Raw genomic sequence first — 11,386 nt, forward strand, 5'->3', positions numbered from 1 at the left:
TTCAGAAACCATCACTACCTAAGGGACGGGTCAATAATTGTCAGTATATAAGCAGAATGATCAGAAATGATACCATGAGGACCCACAAAAGCACTTACAGATATATTAAAAAAAAAATCGAAATGAAAAGGAAAATAATAATAATAACAACAACAACAGTAATGATAAAATAATATACAAAGCAAGTGATGCACAATGAAATTGCTCGCAACCATTCAAAAAGTGTCCATCTCGTCCATGAGCAACAGCAACACCACCCCAGCCAACTCCCCCGAGTTTTATGGTTCCACATGTCATAAAGTATAGAATATTTAGAATATCCCTTTGGCCAGTCTAGGTCAGCTGTCCTGGTTGTGTCCCGTCCCAGCTCCTTGTGCATTCCCAGCCTCCTCACTGTCAGGGCAGTATGAGAAGCTGAAAAGTCTTTGGCTCTGTGTAAGTACTGCTCTGCAGCAATTAAAACATCAGTGTGTTAGTATTATTTTCATAACAGAGCACCACACCAGCTACCTGGAAGAAAATTAACTCTATCCCAGCCCAAACCAGGACAGTATTCTACTTCCCTCTGGCTGCCATACTAAACATAAATGTAGGATTTCCGTGTTCTAAGGAGTGAAAGTGATGATTGCAAAGGTATGCTGGTAATTATGTTCTTGTCTGCACGGTGAACTGCAATCTATCAATATTCTGTGGAAAGTTGAATTCTTTGCTTATATTTCTGCTTCAGCCAAAGCATCAGTTATTGAACTTTCAGTGGCAACAACAAATTTTGAACCTCTGTTCAAATCCCTGAATCATACTTGCATGATCATTTTGTCTGATAGTTTTGTTTTAAAAGATTGTGTGGAAGTGGCCACTAAAATTTCATTGTTCATATCATGATTCAAGTGGTGAACCACTGCGTGGTTTCACACAAGTAGGTAGTTCATTTCCACCACAACCTCTCTCTCACTCCCACTCCTCAAAGGGAAAGGGGGAGAAAATATGATTTTAAAAGTCTCAAGGGTTAAGATACGGACAAGGAGATCACTTCCCAGTTACCGTGGGCAAAACAGACTCAGCATAGAGAGATTAATGTAATTTATTGCCTACTGATAACAGCTGAGAGCAGTGAGAAACTAAAAGGAAATACCTTTCCCCCATTCACCTTCTTCTACCTCCTTCCCCTTGAATGGTGCAGGAGAATGCGGAATGGGGATTGCGGTCAGTCCATAACACATCTCCGTCACTCCATCACAGTCACTCTCTGCACTTGCTCCATGAAGGGTTCCTCCCACAGGATGCCGTCCTTCACAAACTTCCTGTGTGGGCTTCCCACAGGCAGCAGCAGCTCTTCAAGAACTGCTCTAATATGGATCCGTACCACGGGGTCCATCCATCAGGAGCAAACTGCTCCAACACGGGTCCCCCACAGGCGGCAGCTCCCCCCAGGCCCCCTGCTCCTGAGTGGGCTCCTCTCCACGGGCTGCAGCTCCGGCCCAGGCCTGCTCCTGCAGGGGCTGTCCATGGGCCGCAGCCTCCTCCAGGCCACATCCACCTGCTCCACCGGGGGCTCCTCCACGGGCTGCAGCGTGGAGATCTGCTCCATGTGGGACCCATGGGCTGCAGGGGGACAGCCTGCTCCACCAGGGGCCTCTCCACAGGCTGCAGGGAAACTTGTGCTGCGTGCCTGGAATGCTTCCTGCCCTCCTTCTGCACTGACCTCAGTGTCTGCAGGGCTGGGTCTCTCTACATTTTCCCACTTTTCTCTCCCAGCTGTTGCTGCACTGCAGTTTTTTTCCCCTTTCTTAAATCTGCACTCACAGAGCCCCAACCAACGTCACTTATTGGCTCAGCTTGGCCTGTGGCAGGTCCCTTTTGGAGCCTTGAAGCCAGCTGGAGCTGGCTCTGATCGGACATGGGGCAGTTTCTGGGCTCTGCTCACAGAGGCCAGATCTGCAGCACTCCCTACTCACCCCCACCCCCCCAGTAAAACCAGTGTATGTAGAAGAGTGATGTTACCTTGTAGCGGAGTTCCTTTGAGGCTGCTGCTCTGCTACCTTAACCTTCCTTCTTTACTCTAGCTGAAGCACAGCAGCAAGGTATTTCTCCCTCTAACCCTCATTTAGCAGTATAACTCTCTGACAGACAACAGCTAAGGCATGCAGTTGTGATTGGCATGTGGGATCACAAAGCATGACAAATGATATGGTTTTGCACTGTAAAAACGTATGGTACAGACATGTTGCTGTAAGAAGGTGCAAACCCAATGCCATGTGTCTGAGTCTCGTGATCATTGTGTGAGACTTGACAGCTCTGTTCTTAACATACCAGAACATTTTCTAGATATCCCGGTTTCTCTTCAACGATATAGCACCTGAATACAAGATTATTGGCAAAGGAAAAGGAGTTAAAGTGACACTACAGTTAAAAGTATCATTTTAAAAATTATATTTATAAAGTCTATGTATATACACACATGTATACAGACTCATATACAAACATACAAACGTACAGACGTTTAGATTTAGAGCTTAGCGATGTGATTTAGTGGAGTACTTGTTAGTGTTAGGTCAGAGGTTGGGCTAGGTGATCTTGGAGGTCTCTTCCAACCTAGATGATTTTGTGATTCTGTGATACACATGCTTCATTTAACTCCGAGGATGATCTTAATTATAAAGCACAGAAAGACTAGTCCGAAGCTAGCATAGAATAATAGCAACAATAAGCGCAACAAGTGATACTACAGAGTTCCAAACATATATAAAACAAAAGCTATTAAGAAATCCTGAATCTTAAAGATGCTATTTTATTCTTACACATACCTTTTATACCAATATTTATCTAATTTCTTGAAATGGTAGGCTGAAATGATTCCAACTTGCAGCACTGTTTTTCATTCAACCCTATAACGGTAATAAAATGCCACAAATTAACTTTTCCGAATATATATATACATGAGATAGTACTCATTTCTAGACTGAAATGTCATATTTCATAAGCCGTTTTACTTTTTACAGAATTTTTAACATGGAATATTGAACCTCTAAAAGTAAGGATATGTGGTGAAAATGGTGATATTTTGATTTATTTCTATGGCATTTTATTTTATTTTATTTTATTTGTTGTTGTTGTTATGAGATTGTAGTTCCTTTATTTATATTTCATTTATACTTCCTTTCCTTTTAGTATATAGACTGTAAGTTGACTCTAACCAAACCACCTGTCTCTGTGTTAAAGATGCTTCTTTCAAAAACAAAATAAAAAAAAAGCATAGATTGCAAAACTTAAAAAAAAAAAAAAAAAAAAGAAAGGCCAGGGTAGTTGGAAAAGCTGTTCATCTGGCTTGTGTTTTTAAATGTGTCATCTGAGAAAAGCAGAGAAAAGGACCAGTTAGGTATGCTGAAATCCCTTAAAATCACCCAGCAGAACTTTTAAATTAATTCCGAGATGACTAATGATATATTGAAATAACTCCCCTGGTAGATACAGGCAAGACTGTGGGGGGAGGGAAAAAAAAAATAAAAAAAAATAAAAAAAAGACATGATGTCCTTCTTTATGTTCCTATCTATATCTTCCCAGAATCACAGTTATAGAAGGAACAATCAAACAAGTAAAAACAGTGATGCCATAATCATTGGGGAATTCAAGCTCGTAGTAATTCTGGTCTTTAGTTGCTAATTGTGCTAGCTATCATTTAGAGTACACTGCTCTCCCTTTTGAAAAATACTTCACAGAATCTGAGTCAATGCAAGCAAGACATTTGTGAGGAAAGTCTTCTGTTAGATGTGGATCAGTTAAACAAGGGTTACAAAGAGTTGCAACCTAGTTTAAAATAAAGGACAAAACAAAAGAGTAAACACAGCTTTTCCAGCAATTAGTCTGAGAGAAACATCTGAGCTCCACTGATGCAACAAATAAAAGGGCAGTAGGTTGAAGTTAGGGAGAAAGTGTTTTGTTAAACACAGTGCATTCCCCTATTTTCCCATAGAGTGTACAAGGTAGTGCCTGTAATAGAAAGGTACTTTTTTTCTGAAATAGTAGCTACAGGAAACTAAAAGTGAGAAGAAACCCGGCACCCTCACCAGCCCAACACACTGCAAAGGTTTATCATAGTAATTCCCTGAGGAAGCTGTGATCATACATAAGTATTATTATAATGCGATGGAGACATGCTCTCAAGATGGTAAAATGTTCTTCCCTGTGCGTTATAATCTAGCTTTTAATGACTGTTGTATATGGAAATGTAAGATAGGGACATTTAGAGAATACTTTGCCTAGGTCTGGGTCTGAAAATTATGTGTAAAGGGAATTGAAATTATGGGTCCTGGCAGCTTCAGGACAGGCAGCTGTGCTTGTCCAGGACCAATCTGGCCCAGAGAAAGATGGCCATTTTTGGACTGAATATAATTTAGAAGTTGACATGAATGGGACTTGAAAGACACCCTTAGGTCCCTAAGAATGGATTTTAATGCCTCGATTTAGGCTTCCATTTTAGAAATTTTGTAAGTTATTCTGTTAAAAAAAAAATAAAAATCTGGAACCATCTTTTGCTTCTTAGTTGTACGGAAAGGTGTTATAAAGGACTGTTCATTATTTAGGGACACCTTCAGATAACAGTTTGCATCGGCATGTAATCTATATGACAAGGTCTGCAGGAGAGGTAGAGAAAAGCACACACCTGAAAATCATGAGCAAAGAAGCCATAGAAACCATTATCTTTTCAAGGTATGCTCAGAATTATCTTTAATTGCTTTATAATGCTAAAGGCTAGTCTAAACTAGAGAGGGATTGCTAATACATCTATCTCAGCAAATGCTCTGAAAGTAGATACAGCTTTTACAGATAAAAATGTGTTTCTTTGGATGTTGTATATACTAGTTTCTCAAACAAAATAAGCTGTATGAGAAAAGCACATTTTTGTTCAATAATTGCTATGTCTACATTAGGGCCTTTGGTGGTCTAGGTGTATCATTAAAAAAAATAAAAATCGGAAATGTCTATATCTGTCAATATTGTGCTGAACAAAGTTTCTAGGATAGACCCAAAGCATAGTTACCATGGTGACAAGGCAACTTGGAGTTATCTTGGTTATTGTACACATTTTGGCTTAGCATGGTGTTCTGAGTGTTCTACCCCAATTCGAAAAATAGGAAGAAGGCTTAAACTGGAATGAGGCAAATGTATTTCTGAGGTGACATCTTGAGTATAAATATGTTTTTTCCTATTAACATATATCAGCTACACAGTGGAAAAAACCTACTACGTGAAAATAAATTTCTAAAGGATCCTAAGCATTTTACTGCTCAAGAGGAACCACAAAAGAGATCATGTGTTTCCTCGAGAATATACACTGGACATCAGCTATTAATATTACTGTTAAAATAAACATGCATCTTCAACTGAAATCAGTGGAACTACCTGATGTAAACCAAATTAAAGGGGATGCATCCAGAGTTTTCTATAAATAAATAAATGCTCTGATATTGTTAGTGAAACTGGAGGATTGTTGTGTCCTGTTCCATGTGTATTTCTGTAGCAATTAAGTTTATCTTAATTATCAAGAATTATTTTATTTGTAATGAAAAAAATCCAGAAGCATTAAATAAGGATAGAATTAGAATTTGAAAATTCTTGTCATTTTCCACAATAAAGTCTCTTTTTCAAATGTGACATAGCACACAGTCATAGCATTATCTTGATTAACTTCATCTAAAGAAGATAAACCCTTTTACCACTGCCATAGAACATGCATATTTGTTAGCACCTGTGTGTATGGTATGCACGTTCAAAGAAAATTAAGTTCCTTTGATGTTTTTGTACACAGCTGTACACAGCTGAGATCCTATTTCCTTGATTACCACAGATGAAGGAATAAATAAATAAATAATGAAAAATGTTACCTAAAAAAAAAAATACTTTACCATGTACTAAGTAACAGTGAGTTTGTGTAAAAACTAAAGGACCTGACAATGTGCCATGGTAGTACAGATAAAAGCTAATACATAATGATACAGATTGACATGTGTTTGATAAATAAGATTGACACCAACTCAAAGCAGTGCCAACTTATCCTACATAATTTCATAAACGATCAAGCAGAATGTTATAACTGACAGTGTCAAAAACAGCATTCAGATCAAGCAAAATTAAAATGCTTGAGCAATGAAAGCAAGGCTGCATTAATAAATCATTATAAACTGTAACTATAGCAGACTCTGTGTTGTAACATGATTGAAAAGCAGATTGTTGTTTCTCAAAGAATCTGTTTCCCACTAAATGGTGATATAATTGAGAAGCATTGACCCATTTAAGGGTCTTGTCCAGAAATGGCATATCTTAAACAGGTCAATAACTCCAAGCCCCATTTTGAATCAAGATTATTTCTTTAATAATAAAGGTAGTGTTTTGTTGTTGTTGTTTTTTGTTTTTGTTGTTGTTGTTTTTAAACACAGTGGAGCTACTCTACAGCTGAACAAAATGTGGAGAGTTTGAATAACACAAGACTAATGTCACAAAAAATACCTGAAAATATATGGATGTGGAATAGAATGCAAAAACAAATAATAAATAAGAAATTGCTGACACAACTACAAGACATCATTTTTACCATTCTATAGAAGTGTCTTTGTGTAAATAAAAACAATCAGCACATAAAAATAAATAAATAAATAAGTAAAGCTATCCTCATTTCAGGAAATATTTTCAGATTTCCTTATCGTTCACAGTTTTATGGACCAAAATGTCATCCTAGGTCAGCTAAAACCTGAGATTCTAAAAACCCACTGTTCTCTTACAAAGAGTGTATGCATATTGTGTGCATTTGTTCTAGAGATGTGTATGTTTTTAAAAAAATTATACTACCAATTATATCTTCTGGCAAATAATACCCCACTGGAATTCACAGCCTTGGCAGTTCTCCGTTCCCTCAGGTTCCTCTGCTTTGAATGGACTTGTTCTGAATATGATTGCAGAAAATTCTTGGTAATTTAATCCTTTATCAGTTGGCGTTCAAGCAATGGCTCAGACTGTTATATTCTTAACTAAAATCAATACTATCTGAAATCCAGTCTACTCAGCTGCTAAGTAACACCTTTTTCATGATATAAATCAGTCTAAAATTAAATGAATAGAATGGCTGCTTGATTTCATTTATTCTCGCCTTCAAATAACTGCTCCTCTGTTACAGGCAAAATGCTACACGGTGTGATTGTTATCAAAGATGGCAGCGGAATGAAGCTAGAGACAAAACGTGCACTGTGTATGCTTAAAGACAGTACTTCCTCCCAGGTTTTGAGATTGTTCTTACTGTATACATGGTGGCACCTATAATGGAAAGAGAGTTTCTGCTGAGAAAGTACGTAAGCAAATGAAGACTAAGAAGCCCAGTATGCTTACCAACCTGTCACATCGTAAAGGTTTCTTTGTAATGTGTGCAGCAGCATTCCAAACTGTGGGCTCCTTACTGGAGGATTAGACAATATAGGCATGGTGCCACCTATCCAGTAGAGAAGACACTTAAACACTTTAAAAATAAAATAATACTTCCAATAATAAAATATAGATAAGGGGATCTATCAGGGCTACTGTGTAAAAAGGTGAAATCCAAACTCTGGTTGGGTAACAGTCTGGTAAAATTGAAAGATTAAACAGATAACTATGTAGGGCTTAAGAACTTAATAGGTTGTTTTCTTCCAGGGGAAAATAATAAAAATAATAATAATAAAACAATGTAGCCTTACTGTTTGCTCCATCAGGAAGCAGGATTTCTCTTACATGTACATGGAACATGTACTTGGATCCTTGCTATAGTTGCAATAAATATTTTAAAATTCTGGATAATATTACAGTATGGTTGAGGTAAGAATGGCACACTAAGAAAGACCTCTTTGGGTCTTCTCCAAAGAAGGATGTTAACACCACTAAGTAACAGGTCAGTAAATATATCATAGAGAAATGTTTATTATAAGAAGTAAACATAATTAGTATAATTTACAATAGTTGCATTAGTGTCTATCCAATGCAGTAAGAAATTATCCAGAGAATGATAAAAATAAGAACATATAGAATATTCTCAAGAGAAAAATGCCATGAAATAAATAAATAAATAAGGTTAAATTTAAGACAATAGAGTGCAACAAAGAAGACAAAGCAGTTCCATAAATCTGACATACAGCCATAACTTATTAATCAAACCTAGCATCTTTGCAGGTTTGGGTTATGTAATTAAGGAATCTAGAATATCAGTGAATATTTAAATGCACACCAGGAAACATTAACCATTCAAATTTTGTTTTCCAATATATAAGAAATATAGTAGTTAAATCCTCTTTGTGAAATGTTTTACCAAATTTGCATTTTAAAGCATATCCTATAATTATATTTATATATTTTTCTTCCTAAAACACTGAAAGAAGATCAAAAATGTTTCATTTGTGTTACACTGACACATTTTTATTTTATACTTTTATTTTCATTTGTCTAGGCTATATGTGTGGCTGCAGCATCAATATTTAAAAAATGCTTCTGATGTTGGTCTGGGAAACTGTTTTCAAGGTCATGCAAAGTGTAAATGCAATCCACTCTCCACATGATTACACTGGTGAGACAATATCCATTTCTTCACATTGGCAATTGTGAGGCTTCTCAAGCATGAACTATCGTATTATCCATTCAAGTCCATTTGATAAACATTCATTTTTCTAAAGTAAACAGTAGACTAAGGTTCTCTCAACTTATTTCAGTGAATGTATCTTAACTGTTAAAAAAATACCGAAAAATAACTGGGAAAGGTCACAGCCCATATACAACCTATTAGCATTGTGCTGTTTATTGAGTTTTTATGCATGGTTTAAAACTGAATTACCACTGCATAGAGCCAAAATGCATTTATGCCCTTCAGGAAATTTTGTACATAAAAATTATATTATATTATGAAAAGCACAGACAGTCACAGAGATGTTAAAAAGAAAGAAAAAATGATTTGGGACTCTGATTTTATGTGCCTATGATTTCCAGTTATTCAGTTTTGCAATAGTAATTTTTATTCATAGAATAACAGCTGTAACTGCAATCATATTGTTTGTTGGTATGTTTGTTTTGTCCTTTGTTAATATTTCAGGGGGACTCTTCAGCAATTGACCTGCTTACACAGCACTTGTTAGGCTAATGGGTATTGCACTTGCATACTAGCGCAAGAGTGAAGCCCTCAGTTTGCTAACTGGTTGTCGCTAGATCACAGATTGTCAAACCACTATGGGTTAACATGGTCAAATCAAGTTATATATCAGATGTTACAATAGTAATATTTGAAAAACTAAATTATATGGCATTCGTGTATTTCTTTTTGTATTATTATTTTAATCATTCATTCATTCATTATTTGTGAAAGAATCTCAGTAGCTCCCATGGCCATCTATTTTTAAGGGTGGACTTTATTTAGGTTAGTGTAGAGGTTGCCTCTGTGGAATGGAAATATAATCGGATGCCATGAACAATTCAAGAGAACTTATGCTTCTGATTCTGGCTTTGACTGCCATAGAAAATATCAGTTCTGAAGCTGAGAATGGGATGGTTTTGTGATAAGCTGTCACAGTGGCCTGTACCTAACCCACTATATCCCATAAAATGGTTTTTTTAGTGAAGAAAGAAAGGAAATTATTGGAACAAATATCTGGGTCTTATACACATGCAGTACTCTCAGAGTGACTCATTTAAAGCAATGTGAATTTCTTCTGAGAAGTGGAAAGATAGGAGCAGAACAGAGAAGCAAACTTTTCTTTTTAGATTTCTTGGATTTGGTGTAAATTTTATATGAACAAACAGACACCATTAATTTACTTCTTTATTTTTAATACTACTGAGTCTGGAAAAAAAAACACAACATAGTTTTTACTTGGATGACATAAGCATAACATATTTCATGATTTGAGATTTGTAAATTCTCTGAACATTGGAATATATTTTCTCTATTATCTCTTTATGTCTTTCAGGCCTTGTAACCTGTTACAAAATCAGCTACAGTACCTTCCAGGCATAATGGCTACCGGTTGCGCTTTTTTAACAAACCAAACTTTTAAAATGTCCAGGCTAACTCCAAAATATTTTACTTTGATTTGTAAATTAACAACAAAACCAACTATGAAAAAAAAAAAACCACTGTTTTTTGACATGATTTTTTCTCTTAACTATTTGAAACTGGCTTCTGACATTATATCCCAGCAACACTTCTTTCTAAACAGGTCAAATGCACTTTATGCATTATTGAAGAGAACATACTTTTGTCACTTTATAATACTGTCATTTGGGCATATCAGGATGTGTTTTCTGACCTAAATATCTTATTTTATGATGTATAAGAGGTTAAATTAAACTTTTATTCTGTTTTCTCTTTCATCACCTTTCATATCTCTGCTCATACTATTTTATCTTTAATGTTTCATCCCTTGTAGGAAAAGTTCTAATAGCAAATACCACTCTGTATACCAGCTATGACTCAGCAAAATATTTCACCATGTCAACTTATATTGGTTGAGTAATCTATGATCAAGGGACAATCACGTAGCAAATTGAGGGGTTCATTCTTGCAATAGTGTACAAGTGCAATTCCTATTAACCTGATATCCCATTCTTTCAAATAAAATGTCGTTCCATTAGGTCTATTGCTCATTAAAGCTATAGCTCATGACCTACTTCTGACCTAGAAATAATTTTCCAGAACAGTAAGAGTGGAGGTAGAATAAAGGTCAAACAAAACATATAACATATAAGGAGAAATATTTTTATATACATATTTTGTAAGTAAATAAGTAATTGATGTTGTTCATGGTTTATAGGTTTCATAGCACTGATAAAGCTTTCATTTTCCACTTACTTGTTTATGTCACTTCTAGCTAGAATCATAATGTTGTGGATGCAACTATAGCAACTTTAAAGAACATTACACTATCACAGAATAGAATCATAGAATAATATGGTTTGGAAGGAACCTTTAAAAATCTAGACTAACCACCCTGCCACAAGCAGTGACATCTTTCATGAGATCATAGATCAGGTTGCTTAGAGCCCTGTCCAACCCAGCTTTGAACCCTTCCAATGATGGGGCATCCATAATTTCTCTAGGCAACCTGTTCCGGATTCCCACGAGCTTCAATGTAAAAAAATAAAAATAAAAATCTTCCTTATATCCAATCTAAATCTACTCTCTTTCAGTGTAAAACCATTTGCCCCATGTCATATCACTAAAGGCACAGCCAAAAATGTCTTTTTTGAACTTTCTTATAAGCCCTCATTAGATATTGAAAGCCTGCAATAAGGTTTCTTATCCTATCCTTCTTTTTAGAACAGCATCCTGTAAAATACCCCAAGTGAAGTATTCTGGAGCTGCTGAAATTGCAGAAACAATTT

The 11,386-nt window shown here is 36.2% G+C and overlaps 1 long non-coding RNA gene across 2 annotated transcripts; it reads left to right on the forward strand.

Moving 5' to 3' along the window:
- Positions 1-281: 281 nt before the first annotated feature.
- On the forward strand, positions 282-9,192 carry LOC125180177 (uncharacterized). Of its 2 annotated transcripts, XR_007158530.2 has the most exons (4): positions 282-435; positions 4,582-4,708; positions 7,170-7,341; positions 8,466-9,192. It is a non-coding gene; the product is annotated as an uncharacterized lncRNA (long non-coding RNA). The 2 variants fall into 2 exon arrangements; XR_010828487.1 differs by lacking the exon at positions 4,582-4,708.
- Positions 9,193-11,386: the final 2,194 nt, after the last annotated feature.

Source organism: Anser cygnoides, chromosome 1, assembly GCF_040182565.1.
Source record: "Anser cygnoides isolate HZ-2024a breed goose chromosome 1, Taihu_goose_T2T_genome, whole genome shotgun sequence".
NCBI lineage: Eukaryota > Metazoa > Chordata > Aves > Anseriformes > Anatidae > Anser > Anser cygnoides.